This window comes from Carcharodon carcharias, chromosome 39 (assembly GCF_017639515.1).
Source record: "Carcharodon carcharias isolate sCarCar2 chromosome 39, sCarCar2.pri, whole genome shotgun sequence".
Lineage (NCBI taxonomy): Eukaryota > Metazoa > Chordata > Chondrichthyes > Lamniformes > Lamnidae > Carcharodon > Carcharodon carcharias.
In genome coordinates, this window is record NC_054505.1 from 2,392,681 (window position 1) to 2,420,155 (window position 27,475).

The window sequence follows — 27,475 nt, forward strand, 5'->3', positions numbered from 1 at the left end:
GTAGGTGAGAACAGCAGAATAAATGTGGCCGCTGTCTGAGAGCAAAATATCAGAATGTGTTCGCACTGGAAGAGGCAGCTCATTGGACAGTCCAAACCCTAATGACAGAGAGTTCAATCTGCTCCTCACACTTGTTGTTGGGAGTGAGTGTGTCGGCCGGCGAGAGTGTTTCAGAATAATGTATGGATTAGTGAATGGAATCCCTGCGCTATCGGTGTGTCCCAGCATGGTCCTGGAATGGAGAATGTTTTCATTCAATGAGGGAGCGACATTACATTTTTCCACGCGCTCCAACACACACTGGCAATGGACATATTAACGAGTTACTCACCATATCCTTTCACGCCCGTGTCCATAGCGTTAAGCAGAGATCGGACCTGTACCGGGGCATTAGCCGGCGTGAGCAAATTAATGGATTTAATAGAGGGCAGGACATCGAAGATGGCAAGGCCAAGACAGTGCCTGTGAAACTGATTGGTAACTTTCCATCGAGAGAGGGGTTCAGGGAAGAGGGTAAGCGGGCAAGGAGTACAGAGGAGATGGAATATATGGAATTGGACATGACTTAACGAGAGGCCAGTAGTCAAACACTGCCGGGTCAGGGGGAGAGCAGCAGTGAAGATATCAAGGTGCCAATGCTTTGATGATTATTTGGTGAGGGTTGGCGAAGGGGGATTTTGGATGACAGGGCAGGATTGCGGTGAGATTTCCGAAGAAGCAGAAAGGAAGCACCACATTTTAACATGGATGGAAATGCCAGGCTAGTTCCATGATGGGCTGGGCTGGGTGGATCGGATAGGGAGAAGTGGAGACTTCATTCACAGTGAAGGTGCGATCCACCCAAGTCCAGATTTCCAATAAGGCCAAGGCCCCGATTCAATCACCAACAATCTCGATACAATAAACCCCAATCTCGATACAATCACTTCTAGTAGTTTCATGAATGTAGAATTCTGCTGCCATCTCAAACGCTGGGAATTGTTGCTCCCCATCGACACTTTCTAGACCGCTCATGCTTTTGAACGCCTCTATCAAACCTCCTCTTAAGATTCCCTCCTTGAAGGGGAAAAGCCCCAGTCTCTGCACCTCCACCGTGGAACTGAAGCTACTTGTCTCTCTAGCGCCCCTGTTTGTAAGCCCAGTGCAACCCATTCATAAACCTTCACATGCTTCCTAAAGAGTGATGCCTAGAATGTGACACATACTCAGGGTGAGTTACTTACCGAGCTGGACTGATCCACAAACTCCCAGGCACCGTGAAGCAGAGACATAGACTCTGCTGAACTAGTGCTTGAAATCTGAGTGTTCTGAGTCAACAAGCACACAAAACACTGAAGCGAGAAATGTCTCAATGAAAAACCATAGATGCTGCTTTGATTATGTCAACAGTTTTATTTTGAAGCCATTTTGACAAATGGCGCATCCTTCATTGAATTTGGATGTTGGCCCATGATCACTTTCTGCACATATGAAGCGAGTTTCCTATGTCTGTGTGTGTAAAGTGAGAAACTGTGCAGGGCTGCATTCGAAAGGTGAAATGGAGATGCCGGGGATTGAACACGGGACCTCATAAATGCGAAGCCTGTGCTCCGCGACTGACTACATCCCGACCTGGCTGAATCCACGCCCATAAAGAAGCACAAATGCTTCAACAACACTTTGTCTTTTTGTCAGTAACATTTTTGGCAATCTCTTCTTTGCCTCCACCTATCACAGGCCCGCTATCCAGCTCTACCTGTCCCACTCCTTCAACCAGCTTATGTCTCACCTCATTTCTTCTTTTCCTCAGGTCTGATGAAGTTTGATAAGGACTCGAAACGAGAAGTGTATTCCTCTGCGCTGATGCTGTCAGAACTGCTGAGGTTTTCAAGCTATTTTTATTTTTGTGTAGTTAGAGGCAATTTCTCCCTCTGAACCTGTTCTACAATTAAGTAGAAACACTCCTTTCAAGTAAAGCAATTATTTACTGCTTCCTCTTCCACTCACGAAGGGTAACAGTTGTAATCTGGTTGTATTAGGATGGTTGAGCCCCAGGATCAACCACTGGGGACACGGACTCAAGTGGAAATTTAGGTACCAATATGTGGAATTGAAAACTCGTCTCCCAGTAACGGTGACCTTGAAAATGCCATCGATTAACATAAAAACGCATCTAGTTCACTAACAGCCCTCTGGGAAGGAAATACTTCATCCTTCTCAGGCCTGCTTTACGTGTGACTAAAAGCAAATAGGTATGTGCTTGATTATTAACTATCCCCTGAAAGGGCCACGCAAGTCACACAGTTCAAGGGCAATTGGGGACGGGTACAAAGGCATATCGTGCCAATGACACCCACTTCCCATGAAAGAACAAAGGAGATATAAAATTAGTCCATTCCATTCGCTGCTGACAGTGTGGACTCACCTATTTTGGGAAGACTCAACACAGGCTGGGTGACCACTTTTTAGAACTTCTCTGCTCAGTCCACAAAAAAGGCCCAGCCCCGGTTGCTATTCCAGTCCAGCCTCTTGCTCTCATGCTCTCATTTCAGTCCTCGGCCTGATGCAATGTTCCAGTGAAGCCCAACAACGCTGTGGGAAAAGAACCTCATCTTCCAATTGGGCGTCTTGCAGCCTTATGGACTCAAAACTGAATTCAACATCTTCAGACCATGAACTCTCCACTATTTCTATTATTTTCCCCGATTGTCAGTTTATATAATTTTCTCATGTTTTGCTTTGAGGCAGCCCTGACCTTTATTCTCCAATTAACACATTCTGCTTTGTTTTTTTCAGACAGCGCTGACCTTTAATGTGCTATTAACACCTGCTCTGGACCAATGCTTTGTACCTTTACTCATACCATTCCACCTCTCTTTCTCACTTGTTCCATGGCATCTTTGTACTTTAATGTCCCCAGCCATCCAAATAATCCATGACACTTTTTTCCCTGTTCCACCGTCCACCTCACCTTGCATCCAACAGTCGAAAACCCACCACATTCCACCACTCCTGATTTCAGAAGAAACGTCATATTGAAGGTGAAATTTTAATTCAGTTTCTATCCGCACAGATGCTGCTAGACCTGCTGAGATGTTTCCAGCACTTTTTTTTTTCTTTTTATTTCTGCCTTAACGTGCATGTTCTTTGAAGAACTTCCATGTATCTGCCATTTCCCAGTTATAAAGGTAAAGTGCATCGTTTACACTTGTCACGGCCATGTATGGATTCGCTGGTGAATTTGCAATGGCCTCTTTTCGATTGGGTATCAAAGGCTGAGTCCCACGTGCAGAATTTCAAACATGAAGCTCGGGAAATGACGGGCAAATGTTTTGAAGTCGGCAGCACACTCAGGGACTTTGGAGAGGACAGGGAGATTAGAGATGGGAGCGGTGTCTTTCAGGTGCAGAGAGTTCATTATCGCTACATTTTTTAGTGAAGCGACATGACTAAACAGGTTTGAAATGGAAGATGGTGCCTCAGGAGAAAACCTTGAACAATAGTGACTGACCTGGGAGCCAGGGTGGTAAGTCGGGTTGACAGCAATTTATTGGGAACAGAGCCCAGAGAACAGGAGGCGGGGCTCATGGACAAGATGAGTACCATGGTTCCCGGAACAGCTCAACAGCGCCCTCCCAGGAGAGTCACTGACAGCAACTCCTGAATCCCACTTTTGAAATGCCCGTGTACATACCTATCAGAACTAATAGGCCTAAAGAATTGTTGTGGACAGAGAGAGGCTGAAAGCAATTTAGCCCTTCGAAGCTGAAATCAAATCAGAAAGTGCTGAAAAACTCGTCAGAACTGGCAGCACCAGTGGAGAGAGACGCAGGTGGTTTTCAGAGCCGAATATGCGTCTTCTTCCGAACAGAGGAGAGAGATAGGGGTGTGCTGGTCTCCGTGCTGTTGAAAAAAAGGGCAGAAGGTCAGCTGAGACTAAGGAGATGACGGATGAGTTAGATAGCGGGGCAGATTGAATGAAAAACTTGTCGTTGAACACAAGACAAAGAGACTCTTCCTTTTACATACACATAATCGATTCTGAAACATTTTAGCCTGCCTCCAAACTCACCCCCAACAACAAGTGCGAGGAGCTGATGGAACTATCTGTCATTGGGTTTCGGACTGTCCAATGAGCTGCCTCTGGCAGCGCTCACTCATTCCACTATTTTGCTCTCAGACTTCGGCCACCTTTATTCAGCTGGAATGACCTACTCGGGGCGAATGCTTCCTCCTGCAGTGCCTCAAAGCATTCGCCAGACTAGGTGATAACAGCAGAAACTAATCTGGCCGCTGTCTAAGAGCAAAATAGCAGAAATTGTTCGCACTGGAAGAGGCAGCTTATTGGACAATCCAAAGCCTAATGACAAAGGGTTCATTCAGCTCCTCGCAATTGTTGTTGGGGGTGAGTGTGTCGGCCAGCGAGAGTACTTCAGAATTAAGTATGGATTAGTGAACGGAATCGCCTGGCTATCTGTGCATCCCACATGGTCCCGGAATAGTGAATGGTTCCCTTGGATGAGGGAGAGACCTTATATTGTTTCACTTGCTCCAACACACCGTGGCAATGGACATCTCAGCCAGTTACTCACCATATCCTTTCAAGCCTGTCTCCCTTAGTGTTAAGCAGAGATGGGAGCTGTATTGGAGCAATGGCCGGCGTGAGCAAAATAAAGTTTTTAAGAGAGAGCAGGACATCGAAAATGCGTAAGAGAGTGACTGCAAAACTAATTGGTAGCTTTCAATCGGGAAAGAGGTTCAAGGGGGGTAAGAAGGCAGCGAGTGCAGAGGAAAGAGTATCCAAGCAATTATAGATGCTGTCACGGGAGGCCAGTAGTCACACACTGCTGGGGCAGAGTTAGAGCTGCAGTGAAGATATTTAGGTGCCAATATGTTGATGATAGCTTGGAGAGCGCTGGCGAAGGGGAATTTGAATAAGAGGGAGGAACACAGTGAGGTTATCTAAGAAAGAGAAATTGCAAGAGAAGTGAAAGGACACCTCAAAGGGAGATATCGTTATAAATACCAGGCTAGCGCAATGGCAGGCTGGGCTGGGAGGTTGGGAGAGGGATAAGTGTAGGCTTCAATCACAGGGAAAGTGCCAACCACGTCCAGTTTTCCAATAAGTCCAAGGCCCCGCTATAAGCGCCAACAATCTAGATACATTCACCCTCGATCTCGATACAATCATCCCTGATAGCATCATGAATGTCGAAACCTCTCTAATTGTCAAAGAGAGGGAACTGTTTTCCCTATCAACTCAGTCTAGACCTTCATGATTTTGAACGCCTCTATCAAACCCCAAGTCAAAATTCCCTCCCGGAAGGGGAAAAACCCCAGTCTCTGCACCGCCTCCATGGAACTGAAGCCCCTTGCCCCTGGAGCTCCTCTCGTTATAACATCACTGCAACCCATTCAGAAAACTTCGCCTCCTTCCTATAGAGTGCTGCATAGAATGTGACACCATATTCTGGGTTAGTTACCTATCGTGGGTTACTTACCCAGGCACCGTGTAGCAGAGGACATGGGTTCTGCTTAAAGAGGGCTTGAACTCTGAGTGTGGTGAGCCACACAATAAACTGTGAGCCCTCATGGTAACCTCAATGAAGAGCCACTAGTGCGGCTTTGCCTCTGTGAACAGTTCTTTAGAAAGCAATTCCAACAGACGGCGCATCCTTCACTAAATTCGGTTGTTGAGCAGTGTTCGCTTTCTGCACATATGCAGCAAGTTTGCCATGTCTGTGTGTGCAATGGCACACTGTGTGCAAATGGCACCACTGCATTCAAAAGGAAAAGTGGAGATGCCAGGGATTGAACCAGGGACCTCATACAGGCAAAGCATGTGCTTGACCACTGAGCTACATCCCCATATGCCAGCCACTTCAAATGCATGTGCAGTTAAAGCTCATTTGACCTTTCAAGCCTGCTCTCCTGTTCAGTGAAATCACTCACATACCAAAACCACAAACATAAACAAGCACAAATGCCTATGTGGAGTTAAAGATCATTTCACCCTTCGTCGCAGTTCTACCAGTAAGTAAAATCACTCCTTTCAGGTGAAGCAACGATTTATTTGTACCTTTTCCAATCACTAAGTGAGACAGTGGTAATGTGCTCAAACTAGTATTATTGAAGCCCAGGCTCATCCACTGGGTACACGGGTTCAAATCGAAATTGTTAAAACCCACCTGGTTCACTGACTTCCTTCAGGGAAGGAAAACCTTCATCCTCCTGAGGCCTGGCCTACTTGTGACTTTGCACACCTAGGTATGTGGTTGACTGTTAATTGCTCTCTGAAATGGGCCAGCAATTCACTCAGTTTAAGGGCAATTAGGGATGGGTAACAAAGGCTGATTCTCCCAATGACACCCGCATCCCACAAAAAAACAAAGGAAATATAAAATTAGTCCATTACATTCGCTGCTGACAGTGTGGACTCCTCTACTTTGGGTTAACTCAACACAGGCTGAGTGAGCACTTTGTAGAACATCTCTGCTCAGTCCACAAACATGACCCCGCCCCGGTTTCTATTCCAGTCCAGCCTCTTGCTCTCATGCTCTCATTTCAGTCTTTGGCCTAATGCAATGTTCCAGTGAAGACCAACAAAGTTATGGGAAAAGAACCCCGTCTTCCAGTTTGGCGTCTTCCAGACTTATGGACTCAAAACTGAATTCAACGTCTTCAGACGTGAACACTCTCCTCTATTTGTATTATTTTCCAGATTTTCGTTCTATATCATTTCCTTATGTTTTGCTTTCAGACAGCACTGACCTTTATTCTCCTATGCCCACCTTCTGCTATTTTGGTTTCTGACAGCGCTGACCTTTAATCTGGTAATAACACCTGCTCTGGATCAATGCTTTGTACCTTTACTCATACCATTCCCCATCTCTTTCCCATTTGGTCCATGACATCTTTGTAATTTAGTTTCCCCAGACATCTAATCAATCTATGACCCTCTTTTTCCTGTTCTACCTTCATCTTCACCTAGCGTCCAACAGCGGAGAACCCACCAAATTCTACCTCTCCTGATTTCAGAAGAAACGTCATATTGAAGGTGAAATTTTAACTCTGTTTCTATCCGAACAGATGTTGCTAGACCTGCTGAGATTTCTCCAGCAATTTTTTTCTTTTTATTTTTGCCTTAAAGTGCCTGTCCTGTGAAGAACTTCCATGCATCTGCCATTTCCCAGTTATAAAGGGAATTGTGCATCGTTTACCCTTGTCAATGTCACGTATGAAGTCGCTGGTGAATTTGCAATGGCCTCTTTTCTATTGGGTATCAAAGGCTGAATCCCATGCAGAGAATTTCAAACATGAAGCTCGGGAAATGACGGGCAACTGTTCTGAAGTCGGCAACACATTCAGGGACTTTGGAGAGGAGAGGGAGATTGGAGATGGGAGCGGTGTCTTTCTGGTGCAGAAAGTTCATTTTCTCTATGTTTTTTAGTGAAGTGACATGACTAAACAGGTTTCAACCGGAAGTTGGTGCTTAAAGAGTGAACCCTGAACAATAGTGACTGACCTGGGAGCCGGGATGGGAGGTTGGTTGATCAGCAATTTAGTGGGAATGGAGTCCAGGGAACAGGAGGCAGGGCTCATGGACAGGAAGAGTTCCCCGGTCCCCGGAACAGCTCAACTGCACCCTCCCTGGAGAGTAACTGGCAGCAACTCCTGCATCCCACTTTTAGAATGCACGTGTCCACACGTTTCAGAACTAATAGGCCTAAAGAAAGAGACTGATAACAATTTAGCCCTTGGAAGCTGAATTGAAAACAGAAAGTGGAAAAACTCGTCAGAACTGGCAGCATCTGTGGAGAGAGAAGCAGGTGGTTTTCAGAGTCGAATATGTGACTTCTTGCGAAGAGAGGAGAGAGATAGTGGTGTGATGGGTTCTGTGCTGCTCACAAAATAGGAGAAGAACAGCTGGAGATAAGGAGGTGCGGGATGAGTTAGATAGCGGGGCAGATTGAATGAGAAAGGTGTCATTGAACACAAGACAAAGAGAGCCTTCCTTTCACTCACCCATAATCTATTCTGAAACACTCGAGCCTGCCTCCAAACTCACCCCCAACATCAAGTGCGAGGAGCAGATGGAACAATCGGTCATTGGGTTAGGGACTGTCCAATGAGCTGCCTCTTCCAGCGCTCACACATTCTGCTATTTTGCTCTCAGATGGAGCCCACCTTTATTCGCTGTTATCACCTACTCGGGGCGAATACTTCCTGCTGCAAACCCACAAAGCATTCGCCCAGAGTAGGTGATAACAGCAGAATAAATTTGGCCGCTGACTGAGAGCAAAATAGCAGAATGCGTTAGCACTGGAAGAGGCAGCTCATTGGACAGTCCAAAGCCGAATGACAAAGAGTTCAATCAGCTCCTCGCACTTCCTATTGGGGGTGAGTGTCTCGGCCAGTGAGATTGTTTCAGACTAAGGTATCGATTAGTGAATGGAAGCCCTGGGCCATCTTGGTTCCCTGCATGGTCCAGAGAGTCGAGCAGAGATGGGAGCTTTACCAGGGCAGAGGATGGCGTGAGGAAAGTCATAGTTTTAAGAGAGAGCAGGACATCGAAGCTGGCACGTCCAAGAGAGTGACAGCGAAACTGATTGGTAACTTGCCATCGTGAGTGGGGTTCATGGAGGGTAAATGGGCAGCGAATATAGAGGAAAGAGAATACGAGGAATTGGATATGCAGTCACGGGATGCGAGAAGTCACACACACCTGGCAGAGGGAGAGCAGCAGTGAAGATATCTAGGTGCCAATGATTTGATGATAATTTGGTGAAAGCCTGGCGAAGGGGGATTTTGGAAGAGAGGGCAAGAATGCAGTGAGATTACCGACGAAGGAGAAAGGGAAACAAGAAGAAGGAGGACTAAGGAAAGAAATGAAAGGAAGCACCAAGGTGTGATGTGATTGCAAATGCCAGGCTAGCGTCATCACAGGCTAGGCAGCGTGGATAGGGTAGGGGGAAGTGGGGGTTTCATTCACAGGGAAGGTGTGATCCACCCATGTCCATGTTTCCAATATGGCCAAGGCCCCCATATAATCATCAACAATTTCCTACAATCAAGCCCGATCTCAATACAATCACTAACAATTTCTATACACTCTCTCCAATCTCGATACAATCATACCCAACCTCGATACAATCACACCCAATCACGATACAATCAACCCAATCTCGATACAATCACCCGCAATCTCGATACACTCACTCCGATCTCAATAAAATCACCCCCAATCTCTATACAATCACTTCCCGTAGGTTCAAAAATGTCAAATCCACCTAACATTATCAAACTCTGGGAGCTGTTTCTTCCCATTGATTCTGTCCAGACCCCTCGTGATTTTGAACGCCTCTATCAAACCTCCTGTCAACATTCCCTCCTCGAAGGGGAAAAGCCCCAGTCTCTGTACCACCTCCACAGAACTGAAGCTTCTTGTCACTCGTTCGCCCCGGATATAGTCTCACTGCAACTCATTCATACACCCTCGCATCCTTCCTAAAGAGTGCTGCGTAGAATGTAATACCATACTCAGGGTGAGTTACTGACCGAGCTGGAGTGATCCACAAACTCCCAGGCACCGTGAAGCAGCGGCTTGGAGTCTGCTGAACGAGTATTTGAGCTCTGAGTGTCGTGAGTCAACAAGAACACAAAACATTGAAGGAACAAATGCTTGGCTGCGGGTCCTAATGGTTGTATCAATGAACAACCACAGGTGCTGCTTTGAGTATGTGAACAGCTTCATTTTGAAGCCATTCCGATAGATGTAGCATCCTTCATTGAATTCAGATGTTGGCGAATGATCGCTTTCTGCACAAACGAAGCGGGTTTACCATGTCTGTGTGTGTAAAGATGAGAAACTGTCCATGGCTGCATTCAAAATATGAAATGGAGATGTCCGGGATTGAACCCTGGACCTCATACACACGAAGCATGCTCATTACCACTAAGCTGCATCCCCACCTGCCGGCCCTTGGGACGTTAAGAAGCACAAATACTTCAACGCCACTTTGTCCTCTCCTCTGTGACATCTTTGACAATCTCTTCTTTGTCTCCACCTATCCAGCGCTGCCTATGCAACACCCCTCAACCAGTTTATTTTTCACCTCATTTCTATTTTTCCTCAGTTCTGATGAAGTGTCATATGAACTCCAAACGTGAACTGTATTCCTCTCCGCAGATGCTCTCAGACCAGCTGAGATTATCCAGCTATATTCATTTATATTATCTGAACCTGTTCTACAATTGAGTAAAAACAGTCATTTTAGGTGAAGCAACTATTTACTGGTGCCTCTTCCAGTCACGAAGGGTAACAGTTGTAATCCGTTGTATTAGTTTGGTTGACCCCCAGGTTCATTGACTGCGGACACGGATTCAAATCGAAATTTGGGCACCAATATGGGGAATTGCAAACTCTTCTCCCAGTCACGGTGACCATGAAAATGCCATAGATTGATTGAAAAACCCACGTGGTTCACGAACACCCTTGAGGGAAGGAAAACCTTCATCCTTATCAGTCCTGTCCTACTTGTGACTTTCCACACATAGGGATGTGGTTGACTCTTTACTGCCCTCTGATAGGGCCCAGCAAATCATTCAGTTCAAGGGCAATTAGGGTGGTTATCAGTAGCTGATCCTGCCAGTGACACCCACATCCCATGAAAGAACAAAGGAAATATAAAATTAGTCCATTGCATTCGCTGCTGACAGTGTGGACTCCTCTACTTTGGAAAGACTCAACAGAGGCTGGGTGACCACTTTGTAGAACATCTCTGCTCAGTCCACAAACATGGCCCAACCCCGGTTGCTATTCCAGTCCAGCATCTTGCCCTCAAGCTTACATTTCAGTCCTTGGCCTGATGCAATGTTCCACTGAAGACCAACAAAGCTGTGGGAAAAGAACCTCATCTTCCAATTTGGCGTCTTCCAGCCTTATGGACTCAAAACTGAATTCAACATCTTCAGACCATGAACTCTGCCCTCTGTATTATTTTCCCAGATTATCTGTCTATATCATTTTCTCATGTTTTGCTTTCAGGCAGCACCTTTATACTCCCATTACCACATTCTGCTATTTTGCTTTCAGACAGCGCTGACCTTTAAGCAGCTATTAACACCTGCTCAGGACCAATGTTTTGTACCTTTAGTCATCTCATTTCCCCTCTCTTCCCCATTTGTCCCATGGCATCCTTGATATTTAAGGTCCCCAGCCCTCTAATCAATCCATGAACCTTTTTTTACTGTTCCACCTTCCAACTCACCTGCGTCCAACCGCCGAAAACCCACCACATTATCCCAATCCTGATTTCAGAAGAAGCGTCAGATTGAAGGTGAGATGTTAATTCTGTTTCTAACTGCACAGATGCTGCGAGACCTGCTGAGATTTTTCCGGGTTTTTTTTTCCCCCTTAACGTGCCTGTTTTGTGAAGAATTTCCATGTATCTGCCATTTCCCAGTTAGAAAGATAATTGTGCATCGTTTACCCTTGTCACTGCCACATATGAAGTCGCAGGCGAATTTGCAATGGCCTCTTTTCGATTGAGTATCAAAGGCTGAATGCCACGTGGAGAATTTCAAACATGAAGCTCGGGAAATGACGGGAAAATGCTTTGAACTCAGCAACACATTCAGGGACTTTGGAGAGCAGAGGGAGATTGGAGATGGGAGCAGTGTCTTTCAGGTACAGAGAGTTCATTATCTTTAAATTTTTAGTGTAGTCAATTGGCTAAACAGGTTTCAAACGGAAGTTGGTGCCTCAAGAGATAACCCTGAACAATATTGACTGACGTGTGTGGAAGTTGGGTGGTCAGCAATTTAGTGGGAACGGATCCCAGGGAACAGGAGGCGGTGCTCATGGACTTAATGAATTGCTCGGTTCTCGGAGCAGCTCAACAGCGCCCTCCCTGGACAGTCACTGACAGCAACTCCTGCATCCCCCTGCTGGACTGCACAGGTACACAAGGTTCAGAGTTAATATGCCTAAAGAAGTGTTGGTACACAGAAAGAGGGTGATAACAATGCAGCCCTTGGAAGCTGAAGTGAAAACAGAAAGAGTTGAAAAACTCTTCGGAACTGGCAGCAACAGTTGAGAGAGAAGCAAGTGTTTTTCAGAGCACAAAATGTATCTTCTTCCGAACAAAGGAGAGAAATAGGGGTCTGATGGATTCTGTGCTGTTCAAAAAAAGGACTTCTGGGGCTAAGGAGGTGACGGGTAAATTAGATAGAGGGGCACATTGAATGTATAAGGTGTCATTGAACACAGGACAACGAGATTATTCCTTTCACTCACCCATGACCTATTCTGAAACATTCTAGCCTGCCGCCAAACTCACCCTCAACAACAAGTGTGAGGAGCCGATGGAACTCTCTGTCATTGGGTTTGGGACTATCCAATCAGCTGCCTCTTCCAGTGCTCACACATTCTGCTAGTTTTCTGTCAGACAGCGCCCACTTTTATTCTGCTGTTATCACCTACTCGGTGCGAATGCTTCCTGCCACAAAGCCACAAAGCTAAGGCCCCGATAATTGCACCAAATATCTCGATACAATCACCCGAAATCTAAATACAGTCACCCCCAATCTCGATACAATCGCCCCCCAATCTCGATACAATCACCCCCCAATCTCGATACAATCACCACCCCAATCTCGGTACAATAACCCCCAATCTCGGTACAATCCCCCCCAATCTCGGTACAATCACTCCTGATAGGATCATGAATGTAGAAACCTCTCTGCATCTCAAACACAGAGAATTGTTTTCCCCATCGACTCTGTCTAGACCTTCATGATTTTGAATGCCTCAATCAAACCGCCTGTCAAAATTCCCTCCTGGAAGTGGAAAAGCCCCAGACTCTGCACCGCCTCCGCGGAACTGTTAAGTTCCTTGTCCCTGGAGCGCCCCTGGTTACAACCTCAGTGCAACCCATTCTGAAACCTTCGCCTCCTTCCTAAAGAGTGCTGCCGAGAATGTGACACCCTACTCTGCATTAGTTACTTACCCAGGAACGGTGTAGCAGAGGACATGGGCTCAGCTGAACGAGTGCTTGAACTTTCAGTGTGGTGAGCAACAAGGTAAACTGTGAGCCCTCATGGTAACCTCAATGAAGAACCGCAGGTACGGCTTTGCTTTTGTGAACAGCTCTTTTCGTAGCAATTCCGACAGACGGCGTATCCTTCATTGAATTTGTTTGTTGACCAACGTTCGCTTTCAGCTCATATGAAGCGAGTTTACCATGTTTCTGTGAACAACTGGCACCACTGCATTCAAAAGGAATACTGGAGATGCTGGGGATCAAAGTCAGGACCTCATACATGCAAAGCATGCGCTCTACCACTGAGCTACATCCCCACACAGAGCGGTGGGCAATTGTAGGATTAGTTAAAGCGCATTTCATCTTTCAAGACTTCACTGAAATCATTTATATACCAAATCTACAATCATAAACAAGCACTTTTGCATACGTGTAGTTAAAGGTCATTTCACCCTTCGTGATTATTCTACCATTAAGTAAAATCACTCCTTTCAGGTAAAGCAACGATTTACTTGTACCATTTCCAATCACGAAGTGAGACAGCGGGAATGTGCTTGGACAAATATTGTTGAAGCCCAGGCTCATCCACTGGGTACACGGGTTCAAACCGAAATTCTGAAAACCCACCTGGTTCACTGACTTCCTTCAGGGAAGGAAAACCTTCATCCTTATCAGGCCTGGCCTACCTGTGACTTTCCACACGTAGGTAAGTGGTTGACTGTTAACTGCCCTCTGAAATTTTCCAGCAAATCACACAGTTCAAGGGCAATTAGGGACGGTTAACAAAGTCTGATCCTCCCAGTGACACCCTCAGCCCATGGAGGCACAACGGAAATAGAAAATTAGTCTATTGCATTCGCTGCTGACAGTGTGGACTCCTCTACTTTGGGAAGATTCAACACAGGCTGGGTGGCCACTTTGTAGAACATCTCCGCTCAGTCCACAAACATGGCCCCCGCCCCGGTTGCTAATCCAGTCCAGCATCTTGCTCTAATTCTCACATTTCAGTCCTCGGCCTCATGCAATGTTCCAGTGAAGACCAAGAAAGTTGTGGGAAAAGAACCTTGCCTTCCAGTTTGCTGTCTTCCAGCTTTATGGACTCAACACTGAGCTCAACATCTTCAAAATGTGAACTTTCTTCTATTTTGCTATTTTTCCCCGATTGTCTGTCTGTACCTTGTTCTCATGTTTTGCTTTCAGGCAGCACGGGCCTATAATCTGCTATTAACACCTGCTCAGGACCAAATCTTTGTTCCTAAAGCACTGCCATTCTTTTATCCCATGGCGTCTTTGAAATTTAACCACCATCGCCGTCTAACCAATTCATGTCGCTTTTTATTTGCTCCACCTTGCCTGCACCTTGTTCTCAACAGCTGAAAAGGCAGAATATTCTCCCTCTTTTCCGTTCCGGTGAAGAGTCATATTGAAGGTGAAACATTAACTCTGTTTCTCGCTCCACTGATGCAGCCAGACCCGCTGACCTATTCCAACACTTTCTCTTTTATATTTATTTCTGCGGTTAGGTGTCCGTGCTGTGAAGAAATACTATGTAATCGCCATCTCCCCGTTATAAAGGTAATTGTTCAGAGTTTACCTTGTCAAAGCTTGCGTGGAGTCGCTTGTGAATTTGCTGTGGTCTCTTTTCGATTGGGTGACAAGGGCTGATCCCACATGCAGAATTAGAAACATGGAGCTCGGGAAATGTTGGGAAAATGTTTTGAAGGCGTCAATGTATTCAGGAGCTTTGGAGAGGAGAGGGAGTTTGGAGATTGGGGCGGTGGCTTGCCGGTGCAGAGAGTTCCTTATCTTTACATTTTTTGAGAAGTGACATTACTAAACAAGTTTGAAACGGAGGATGGTGCCTCAGGAGAAAACGGTGAACAACATGGACTGACCCGGAGGCAGGATGGGAGGTTGGGTGGTCACCAATTTAGTGGGAACAGCACCAAGGGAACAGGAGGTGGGTTTAATGGACAGGATGAGCTCCCCTGTTCTTGCAGCAGCTTAACAGCGCCCTCCCTGGAGAGTCACTGACAGCAACTCCTGCATTCTCCTGCCTGACTGCACATGTCCACACGCTTGAGAAGTAAATGTCCTAAAGAAGTGCGGATGGGTCGAAAGATGGCAGAAACCATTAATCCTTGGAAGCTTATGTGAAAACAGATATAGCTGGAAAATGCGGCAGGACTGGCAGCCGCAGTGGAGAGAGAAACAGTTGATATTCCGTGTCGAATATGAGTCTTCTACGGAATAGAGGAGAGACGTCCGTCTGTGAAGGTTTTTATGTTGTTCAAAAACAGGGCAGAAGGGCAGCTGGGGCTAATGAGGTACGTGATAAATTAGAGAGCGGGCAGATTGTATGAAAAAGGTGTTATTCAACACAATTGAAATACATTGCTAATGAGTTCTTGAGGTCGTGGTCAGGTGTGTAGATGAGGGCAGTGCAGTTGATGTATTTTCTGTGGATTTCAGCAAAGCCTTTGACAAGATCTCAAAAAGGAGATTACAAAGAAGGCCAATGCACATGGGATACAGGGTAGTTTCATAAGGTGGATTCAAAATGGGCTTTGTTGCAGGAGTCAGAGGGTGATGACAGAAGGCTGCTTTCGTGACTAAAATGCAGTGTCCAATGGCGTACTCCAGGAATCATTGCTGGGTTCATTATTATTCATCATTTATATAAACGAAATAGATGACAATGTTGGGGGTAGCATTAGCAAGGTTGCAGATGACACAAATATTGGCCGAGTGATTAACAGACTCTTTGGAAGAGCCCATAAATAAAAGATGAGGTTAAGCAAGCGCTACAAGGCATGGATAAGAACACGGCAGCAGGTCCGGATGGGATGAGGCAGGAAAATATCAACGACATCCAGAGGGAGTTTGAAGATAGGATTCTGCGGCTTTTCACCCTCTGGCTCATGTCTGGTTCCATCCCTCGGATGCTGAAAAAGAGTTGTACAGTCCTCATTCCCAAATTGGACGATACGGAGAAACTTAACAATATAGACAACTGGCGGCCAATAACAATCAGCCCAATTTTATTACGGCTCTTTACGAAAATCATCGCCAAACGCTTAAGTGAAACAGTCCAGATTGACCCCAGGTAGAAAGGGTTTCTGGTGGCGACTCCTGGTTGCAATGAAAATATAACGATTCTCAGTAATATCTTGAAAGGGGCGAAACGCAACAGGAGAGAGCTGGCCGTTGTCTTTTTAGACCTGGCGAAGGCTTTTGACTCTGTAGGGCATAAATTGCTCATAAAAGCACTGCAAAGAGTGGGGCTGCCCAAATTATTCATAAACATGATAACAGATCTGTACACGGACAAAGACACATACATAGAGAGCAAAGATGAAAAAACTAAACCCATTAACATCATGAAAGGGGTCAAACAGGGAGACCTGCTATCACCGATACTATTTAATATCGCTATGGATCCTCTTATCTGTACCCTACAAGAGGCACAGTTGGGCGTCCACTTGCCCTTTAGGGGAGCAAAGATGTGTTGTTCAGCTCTGGCGTTCGCTGACGACATTGCTCTGCTCAGCGACTCCCATGCCGGCATGACCAAGAACTTGGCAATTGTACAGGACTTCTGCCAAAAGGAGATGGAGATGAATGTCGGGAAGACCAAAGGCTTCCACTTCATCCACAAAAAGAAGACGTTCCTGTACAATACAAGAGCGAACTGGCAACTGAAAGGAGGTCCAATCTCATACATACCAACAGGAGAGACGGAGAAATACCTGAGTGCCAGAATCGACCCATGGGCAGGAGCCACCGAGGAGCATTGGGAATTCATAATCGGTATGTGGATAGAGAATCTGAAGAACGCAGCTCTTCGGCCTATCCAGAGGATCGAAATCCTTAAAACGCATATGATACCCCGAATATATTTCCACCTGATCCTCGCAGAGGCCTCACAAAATACACTAGTCAAACTGGACCAATATATCAAGAATGGAACAAAAGAAATCCTACACCATCCGCCACATACAACAAAGAGTTTACTATACAGCAGCAAGAGGTCTGGAGGTCTGGACATGCCGAGACTCGAAGTGCAGATTCCGTCCACCATTTTCCGAAAACTAGAGAGCTCTTTGGACGCGGTAATAGAGGCCTCTTTTGAATTCAGTGGAATCGACAACAAACAAACAATCGACTCCCTGAGGAACCTCAAAGTACTCAGAGAGATCGAAGAAGCCTTCAAGGGTAGTGGAGGCCTAAGAGGGACCGAGGAAGGAAAAGGCACAGATGAAATTGGTATCGCTATGGGATGGACGGATATTACCCAAATGTCCAGGCCCAAACCCACCAACTGATACAGAGGGAGGTGGAATACCAGAGGTGGACCGAACTCCAATGCCAAGGAATCGGCATCGAGTATTACGGAAATGACTATGCCTCTAATTCCTGGACGAAAACCTGTTTCAACATTAAACAATCCAGGCTTATTAACAGGTTACTACCCTGGTGCAATCTCTACACAACGAGATCCACCTTAAACCGAGGCAGACAACAGCATAACAAATCCTGCAGGAGATGTGAAGCCCCCTTTGAATCACTGGTTCACATTTCTGGCAGTTGTCCATTTGTGAAAAACCCTAGAATCAAAAGACATAACAAAATCCTGGACCACTTACAACAGTTTATCACCAAATTCGGCTGGACATCACACCTGCAACTGAGGCTCTTCGGAAAGGATGGGACCCTTTGGAAGCCTGATCTGGTCCTCGTCAAGGTTGGAATAGTAGCGGTGGTGGATGTTACAGTACGTTTCGAGGATAATAACAAGTCTCTGGAGAAAGCTTGGGCCAAAAAAGAACACAAATGCCAACACCTGGAGGATGAGATACTGGAACTGACAGGCTGCAAGTCAATAAAATACCTTGGATTCGTCATGGGAGCTAGAGGGAAGTGGTTCGATAAGAATAACAGCCTCATGCATTTCCTGATGATAGATAAATACAAATCCTTCGCCCAGCTTACTTCGAGACTGATGATCTCTCCGACATTGGAACTTTTACAGATCTTCGGAGACCAGTAGTCAGAGAATCGTCTCACAGAGACCACCCGTAGAGATGTCACAAGACCCAAGACGAAGGACAGAGAGGCTGCACGAGATGCGTATTGTATATCTTCAGAGTGGAAGGCCTAATGCCTGATCCCCAGTGGGTGGGTAAGGTGGAAAATTTGTACATACTGGTTAAATGAACTTGTATAGTCTGGCATAACGATTAGTTTTTACCTTGTTTAATTATTTGGGAGTGGTTACACGGGGTTAATTATAACTATGTTAACTAAATACGGCATTTTCCTTGTGTTAAGGTAAATAAATAATTAATAAAGTAACACACATTCAGATGATGTAATTCAGGGTAGCTCTTCGGACCGCTAACCATGTGACCAGCTACCTAGTTTCATCAGTACCTAAGTGACGAACATCCACACTTACCAAATTTGACTTACTGAATGTCAAGATCAGGCGAACCAGAGCTCCACTTCCACCTGATTCACTGCCCTCGGCTGTGACTTCCTCACCGCCCTTGGCTGTGTTTTCCTGGGGTTAAGACACAACGTGGACGAGCCATGTAAATACTCAGATTTGACGCTTCATAAATTGTGCATACTAAATTAGCCAAATGCCTCGTCATCTAATTAGTGCTGCGCATGAATGGATGAATGAGATTCCCACTGTCCATACCTACCATCTAGCGAAACCACAGCCCAAGGGAACGGGCTTGGCAGAATCAGCGGGGAAAGAAGAACCTGTTGAGCTTGTCTCGAGTCTGGCACTGTGAAGAGACAGGAGAGGTGTATAATAAGTGGGAGACCTCAGTTGCCGGTGAAATACCACTGCTCTTATCATTATTTTACTTACTAATTAACACCATGTAACCTCTCCCAAATAATTACACAAGGTAAAAATCAACCGTTATGCCAGACTATACAAGTTCATTTAACCATTATGTACAAATTGTGCACCTTACCCGCCCACCGGGGATCAGGCATTAGGCCTCCCACTCTGGAGATATACAATACCCATCTCGTGCAGCCTCCCAGCCTTCGTCTTATGTCATGTGACATCTCTACGGGTGGTCCCTGTGAGACAATTCTCTGACTACTGGTCTCCAAAGATCTGTAAAAGTTCTAATGTCAGAGAGATCATCAGTCTCGAAGTAAGCAGGGTGAAGGATTTGTATTTATCGATCTGGTTCTGTTGAAGTGTCATGAGGACTTGAAACGTCAACTCTTTTCTTCTCCGCCGATGCTGCAGACCTGCTGAGTTTTTCCAGGTAATTCTGTTTTTGTTTTGGTTAACAGTGTGGTTGAGTGCCTTCAGCTACAGGGAGATATAGACAGGATGACCAAGTGGACAGATCGGTGTCAGATACAATTTAAACCTGAAAAGTAAGACATGAAACGGTTTGGAAGGAGTAATTTGAAAAGGAAGTATTCAATGAACGGCATGACACTTGGAAGTCCTGAGGAACACAAGGGACCTTCGCGTGTGTGTCCATAGATCTCTAAAGGCGGAGGGGCATGTTAGTGGGGAGGTGAAAAAGGCATATGGGACACGTCACTTTATCAATCGAGGCTGAGATTACAAAAGTATGGAGATCATGTTGGAGTTGCATAGAACCTTGCTGAGACCACAGCTGGAGTCCTGTATGCAGTTCTGTTCGCCACATTATAGGAAGGATGTGATGGCAGTCGGGGGGTGCAGAGGAGATTCACCAGGATGTTTCCAGGGATGAAACATTTACGTTATGAAGTGAGGTTGGATAGATTTGGATTGTTTTCACTGGAGCAGAGAAGGCTGAGGGGCGATCTGATCGAGATGGAGAAGATTATGAGCTTCATGGACAGGTTGCATATGGAGCACCAGTTAGCATTAGTTAAAGATCAGTCACGAGGGGGGTCATGTACAAAGTGAGCAGTAGGAGGTTTAGGGTGGATGTGAGCAAAACATTTTTACACAGAAGGTGGGGAAGGTCTGGAATGCGCTGGCTGGGAGGGTGGTGGAGGGAGGGTTGAATCGCATCCTGTAAAAAATACCTGGATGAGTGCTTGGCACGTCAGAACATTCAATGTTATGGGCCAAGTGCTGGCAAATGTGATTAGGTAGTTGAAGCGTTTCTCATATGTTGGTGAAGACTCCATGGGCCGAAGGGCCTCTTCTGCACTGTGTGATTCTGTGGTTGTAATAAAGACATAATGTATTCATCCAGTGTAGGTGATATTAGTTGTTTAAAGGTGGGCACTGTCTGAAAACAAAATAGTAGAATAGCACTGGAAGAGGCAGCTAATTGGAGAGTCCTATTTGAAAGACAAAGAGTTCCATCAGCTCATCGCTCTTGTTTTTGGTGGTGAGTGTGGAGTCAGGGGAGAGTATTTCAGAATGAGTTTTGGATTAGTAAAAGGAAGCCCTGGGCTATCTTTGTATCCCAACAAGGTCCTGCAATAGTTAATGATTTCATTTGATGAGGGAGCGACGCTCCATAGTTTCACATGCTCCATGGCAGTGCACATCTCAACGGGTTACTGACAGTCTCCTTTCAGCTCTGTATTCCCTTGGAGTTAAGCAGAGATGGGAGCTGTACCAGGACAGTGGCCGGTGTGAGCAAAGTTATTGTTTTAATAGAGAGCAGGACATCGAAAGTAGCAAGGCCAAGAGAGTGACTGCGAATCTGACTGGTATACTTACATCAAGAGAGAGGTTGAGGGACGGTAAGCGGGCAGTGAGTAGAGAGCAGAGAGAATACGAGGAATTGAAGATGCAGTTACGGGAGGCGAGAAGTCACACATTGCAGGGTCTGAGGGAGAGCAGCAATGAAGATATCTTGGTGCCAATATTTTGATGATAATTTGTTGAGGGCTGGCTGAGGTAGATATTGGATGAGAGGGCAGAAAGACAGTGAGATTGCCGATGGAGAAAGTGCGAGAGAAGTGAAAGGGCTCACCAAGTTGCGAAGTAGTTATCAGTGCTAGGCTGACGCCATGACAGGCTGGGCTGGATGAATCAGTTGGGGAGAATTGGACACTTCATTCACAGAGAAGGTGCCAATACCCATGTCCAGGCTTCCATCAAATCCAAGGCCTCGATACGATCACCCGAATTTCGATACAATCACCCACAATCTCGATTCAATCACCCACATTCTCGATACAATTTGCCCCAACCTCGGTACAATTACCCCAATTTCGATACAATCACCCCCAGTCTCGATGCAATCACCCACAATCTCGATATAATCTTCCGCTATCTCGATACAATCACCGCCATTCTGAATACCATCAACCTCAATCTTGATACAAACACACTCCAATAAATTCCTAGTTGACATAAGCTCCCTACAGCTCAAGCACTGGGATCTGTTTATGCCCATCGACTCTGTCTAAATCCCTCATGATTTTTAATGCGTCTATCAAACCTCCTATTAACATTCCCTCCTCGAACAGAAAAGCACCCGACTCTGCACCACCTCTGCGGATCTGAAGCCACTTGTATCTCAAGCGCCCCTGGTTATAACCTCAGTCTGAAACTTTGCATTCTTCTTAAAGAGCCCTGCCTAGAATAGGACAACATAATCAGGTTAATTTACTCCCCGATCTGAGGGATCCACAAAATCCCAGGCACTGTTTAGCTGAGGACCCGGACTCGGCTGAGCGAGTGCTTAAACTCTGAGTGAATGGCATGAGTCACCAAGCACACAAAGGACTGATGGTACCACTGCCTATGCTGCAGCTGTGGGCCCTCATTGTTGTCTCCATGAACAAAATCAGGCTCTGCTTTGGTCATGTCTATAGCCTCTCTTGTTTACCTCAATGAACAACCACAGTTTCTGTTTTGATTATGTGTGCAGCCAGTCCAGCGGTTGGCTCATCCTTCATTCAATTCATGGCGATGCAGCTTTCCGGACATATGAAGTGAATATTCCATGTCTTTGGTGTGCAAGGGTGAGAAGCTGTGCACTGCTGCATCGAAAATGGGAAGTGCAGATGCCTGGAATTGAACCAGGGACCTCATACATGAACAGGATGCGCTCGACTACTGAACTACACCCCAACATAGGACACAGGGGCACCTAAACAAGCACAAATGCCTATGTGACGGAAAAGTTGATTTCGCCCTCTCAGCCTTTTCTGCTGCAAATGGAAAGCTCTCCTTCCAGATGAAGAAGCGATTTACTTGTACTTCTTTCACCCACAATCGGTGACAGTGATAATGTGGTTGGACTAGTATTGTTGAGCCCCAGTCTCATCCACTGGGGACATGGGTTCAAATCGAAATTTAGGTACAAAAATGTGGAATTGGAAACTCGCCCCCCAGTTATGGTGACCAAGAAACCGCCATCAATTATTGTAAAAACTCATCTGGTTCACTAACATCCTTCAGGAAAGGAAATCCTTCATCCTTCTCAGGCCTGGGCTACATGCGACTTTCCACACATAGGTATGTGGTTGACTTTTAACTGCCCCCTGAAATGGCCCAGCAAGTCACTCAGTTCAAGGGCAATTAGGGATGGGTAACTATAGCAGGTCTTGCAATTACGCCCACATACCATGACAGAGCAAAAGGAACATAAATTATGTCCTTTGCATTCGCTGCTGACAGCGTGAACTCCTCTACTATACGAAGACTCAACAGAGGCTGGTTGGCCACTTTGCGGAAAAACTCAGTTCTTCCAGACAAGTATGATTCCAACCTTTTGGTGGCTTGATATTCCAGTTCAGCTTCTTACTCTCATGCTCACATTTCTGCCCTCGACCTGCTGCAATGTTCCAGTGAAGCCCAACAAAGCTGTGGGAAAAGATCCTCATCTTCCAATTAGGCGTCTTCCAGCATCATGGACTCAACACTGAGATCAACATCTTCACAGCATCAACTCTGTCCTCTATTTGTATTATTTTCCCCAATTGTCAGTCCTTATCTTGTTCTGATGTTTTGCTTTCAGACAGCGCTAACCATTATTCTCCTCTTACATTCTGCAATTTTGCTTTCAGACAGAGCTTACCTTTAAGAAATTCCATGTATCTGCCATTTCCCAGATACAAGGGTAGCTGGGCATAGTTTACCCTTGTCACTGCCATGTATGACGTCGCTTGAGAAATTGCAATGGCCGCTTTTCGTTTGGGTAACAATGTCTGCATCTCACGTGTAGAATGTCAAACATGGGGATCGGGAAATGGTGGGCAAAATTTTGAAAGGGGCAACAGATTCAGGATCTTTGGAGAGCACAGGCAGATTGGAGATGGGGGCGGAGGCTTGCCGATGCAGAGAGTTCATTACCTCCACTTTTCTTTTGAGAGGCGACATGACAAAACAATTTTGGAACGAAGGATGGTGCCTCAGGAGAGAATCCTGAACAATATTGAATGACCTGGAAACCAGGATGGGAAGTTGATGGGTCAGCAATTTAGTGGGCAAGGAGCCCAGGGAACAGGAGGCGGGGCTCATGGACAGGATGAGTTCCCCGGTTCTAGGGGCAGCTCAACAGCGCCCTCCCTGGAGGGTCACTGACAGCAACTCCTGCATCCCACTTCTGGACTGCAGATGTACAAAAGCATCAGAACTAATAGGCCTAAGGAAGGGATGGTGGACAGAATGATGGTGGTAACAATTTAGCCCTTGCAGGCTGAAATGTAAACAGAAAGAGCTGAATAACTCGTCAGAACTGGAAGCACCAGTGGAGAGAGAAGCAGGAGGCTTTCAGAACCGAATATGAGTCTTCTTCTGAACAAAGGAAAGACTAAGGGGTGTGATAGGTTCTGTGCTGTTGAAACAAAGGGGCAGAAGGACAGCTGGGGCTAAAGAGGTGAGGGATAAGTTAGATAGAGGGAAAGATTGAACGGAAAAGGTGCCATTGAACACAAGACAAAGAAACTCAGAAATAACCACTCTAGCCTGCCTCCAAATTCAACCCCAACAACAAGTGTGAAGAGCTGATGGAACTATCTGTCATTTGGCTTGGGACTGTCCAATGAGGTGCCTCTTCCAGTGCTAACACATTCTGCTATTTTGCTCTCAGACAGAGCCCACATTTATTCTGTTGTTATCACATTCTCTGGGCGACTGATTCCTGCCACAAAGAAATAGCAGAATGTGTTTGCACTGGAAGAGGCAGCTTATTAAACAGTCAAAAGCATAATGGCAAAGAGATCAATCAGCTCCTCGCACTTGTTGTTGGGACTGAGTGTGATGGCCGACGAGAGTGTTTCAGAATAAGGTATGGATTAGTGAACGCAATCCCTGCGCTATCTCTGCATCCCAGCATGGTCCTGGAATGAAGAATGGTTTCATTCGATGAGGGAGCGACCTTATATTGTATCAGTGCTGCAACACACCCTGACAGTTGGCATCTCAACCAGTAATTCACCATATTCTTTCAGTTCTGTGCCCCTTGGAGTGAAGCACAGATGGGAGCTGTACCGTGGCAGTGGCCGGCGAAAGAAAACTCGTGGATTTAAGAGAGAGCAAGACATCGAAGATGGCTAAGCCAAGAGAGTGACTGCGAAACTGATTGGTAACTTTCCATCGAGATAGGGGATCAGGAGAACAGCAGTGAAGATATCCAGGTGCCAATAGCTTGTTGATACTTTGGTATGGGCTGGCGAAAGGGGACTTTGGTCAAGAGGGCAGGAAAAGAGTGAGATTGCCAAAGGAGGAGAAGGTGCGAGGCAAATGAGAGGAAGCACCAAGGTGTGACCCCGTTGCAAATGCCAAGCTAGCGCCATGACTGGCTGGGCTGGGTGGATGGGAGAAGGAGAATTGGAGGCTTCATTCACAGGGAAGGTGCCATCCACCCATGTCCAGGTTTCCAATAAGGCCAAGGCCGTGAGATAATCACCAACAATCTCGATACAATCATCCTAATTCTCGATACAATCACCCTCAATCTCGATACAATCTTCCCCAATCTCGATACAATCACCCCAATCTCGATACAATCACCCTGAATATCGATACAGTCACTTCTAGTAGGTTCATGAATATCAAATCCTCCCCACAACTCAAATGCTGGTAACTGTTTCTCCCCATCGACTCTGTCCAGAAACCGTCATGAATTTGAACGCATCCAACACCTCGTATCAACATTCCGTCCTCAAAGAGGAAAAGTCCCAATCTCTGCACCTCCTCCGCAGAACTGATGCTTCTTGTCTCTTGAGAGCTCCCGGTTATAACCTCGGTGCAACCCATTCATAAACCGTCACATCCTTCCTAAAGAGGGATGCCTAGAATGTGACACAATACTCAGGGTGAGTTACTTACCGAGCTGGACTGATCCACAAACTCCCAGGCACCGTGAAACAGAGACATGGACTCTAATAAATGAGTGCTTGTACTCTGAGTGTCGTGAGTCAACAAGCACACAAAACACTGAAGGTACAAATGTCTCAATGAAAAACCACAGATGCTGCTTTGATTACGTGAACATTTTTATTCTGAAACCTGTCCGACAGATGGTGCATCCTTCATTGAATTCGGATGTTGGCAAATGATCGCTTTCTGCACAAACGAAGCAAGTTTTCCATGTCTGTGCGTGTAAAGGTGAGAAACTGCACAGCTGCATTCAAAGGATGCAGTGGAGACGCTGGGAATTGAAACCAGAATATTAATCATTCAAAGCAAATGATCTACCACTGAGCTAAACCCCCACAAGGAAGAGCTATGGGCATAAAGAAGCAGAAATGAGTACCATCAATACCCTTCTTTCTTTTTGTGTGACATATTTAGCAATCTCTTCTTTGCTTCCACCTACCACCGGCCCTCTATCCAACTCCACCTGTCCCACCCCCTCAACCAGATTATATTTCACCTCATTTCTGCTTTTCCTGCTGCAAAGCCACAAGACATTCGCCCAGAATAGGTGACAACAGCAGAATAATATGTGTGAAGTCTGAGAGCAAAATAGCTGAATGTGATCGCACTGGAAGAGGCAGCTCATTGGACATTCCAAAGCCTAATGACAAAGAGTTCAAACAGCTCCTCGCACTTGTTGTTGGGGGTGAGTGTGTCGGCTGGCGAGAGTGTTTCAGAATAAGGTTTGGATTAGTGAATGGAATCCCTGCGCTATCTGTGCGTCCCAGCATGGTCCTGGAATGGAGAATGGTTTCATTCGATGAGGGAGCAACCTTACATTGTTCCAAGTGCTCCAACACACACTGGCAATGAACATATTAACCAGTTACTCACCATATCCCTTCAGGCCAGTGTCCATAGCGTTAAGCAGAGATGGGAGCTGTACCGGGACAGAGGCTGGTGTGAGCAAAATAATGGATTTAAGAGAGAGCAGGACATCGAAGATGGCAAAGTCAAGAGACTGACTGCGAAACTGATTGGTAACTTTCCATCGAGAAAGGGGTTCAGGGAGGAGGTTAAGTGGGCAAGGAGTACAGAGGAGATGGAATATACAGAATTGGAGATCACTTAACGAGAGGCCAGCAGTCACACGCTGCCGTGGCAGGGGGAGAGCAGCAGTGAAGATATCTAGGTACCGATGCTTTGATGATAATTTGGTGAGGGCTGACGATGGGGGATTTTGGTTGAAAGGGCTGGAATGCAGTGAGATTTTAAAAAAGCAGAAAGGAAGCACCAAGGTTTAACTTGGTTGGAAATGCCAGGCTAGCGCCATGACAGGCTGGGCTGGGTGGATGGTACAGGGAGAAGTGGAGGCTTCATTCAAAGTGTAGGTGCCATCTACCCATGTCCAGATTTCCAATAAGGCCAAGGTCCCGATATAATCAACAACAATCTCGATACAATCAACCCCAATCTCGATTCAGTCACTTCTAATAGTTTTCCGAATGTGAAACTCTCCCGATATCTCAGACAAAGGGAATTGTTTCTCCCGATCGATTCTGTCTAGACCCCACATGATTTTGAACGCCTCTATCAAACATCCAGTTAAGATTCCCTACTCGAAGGGGAAAATCCGCAGACTCTACCCCTCCTCCATGGAACATCTATCTCGAGCGCCCCTGGCTGTACCCTCAGAGCAACCAATTCATGAACTTTCGCATCCTTCCTAAGGAGTGCTGCCTAGAATGTGACACCAAACTCAGGGTCAGTTACTTACCGAGCTGGACTAATCCACAAGCTCCCTGGCACCGTGAAGCAGAGACATGGACTCTGCTGCAGGGATGCTTGAAATCTGAGTGTCGTGAGTCAACAAGCACACAAAACACTGAAGGTACAAATGTCTCAGTGAACAACCACAGATGCAGCTTTGAGTATGTGAACAGCTTTATTTTGAAGCCATTCCCACAGATGGACAATCCTTTATTGAATTCGGATGTTGGCCAATGATCACTTTCTGCGCATATGAAGCGTGTTTACCATGTCTACCTGTGTAATTGTGAGAAACTGTGCACGGCTGTATTCAAAAGATGAAGTGGAGATGCAACTCGGGAAGCTCATATATGCGAAGTATGCGGTCTACCACTGA

General features: G+C 46.0%; 1 non-coding gene across 1 annotated transcript; it reads right to left on the reverse strand.

Moving 5' to 3' along the window:
- Nucleotides 1-13,267: 13,267 nt before the first annotated feature.
- trnaa-ugc lies at nt 13,268-13,339 on the reverse strand. The gene has a single exon. It is a non-coding gene; the product is annotated as a tRNA-Ala (tRNA).
- Between the last annotated feature and the right edge of the window lie 14,136 nt (nt 13,340-27,475).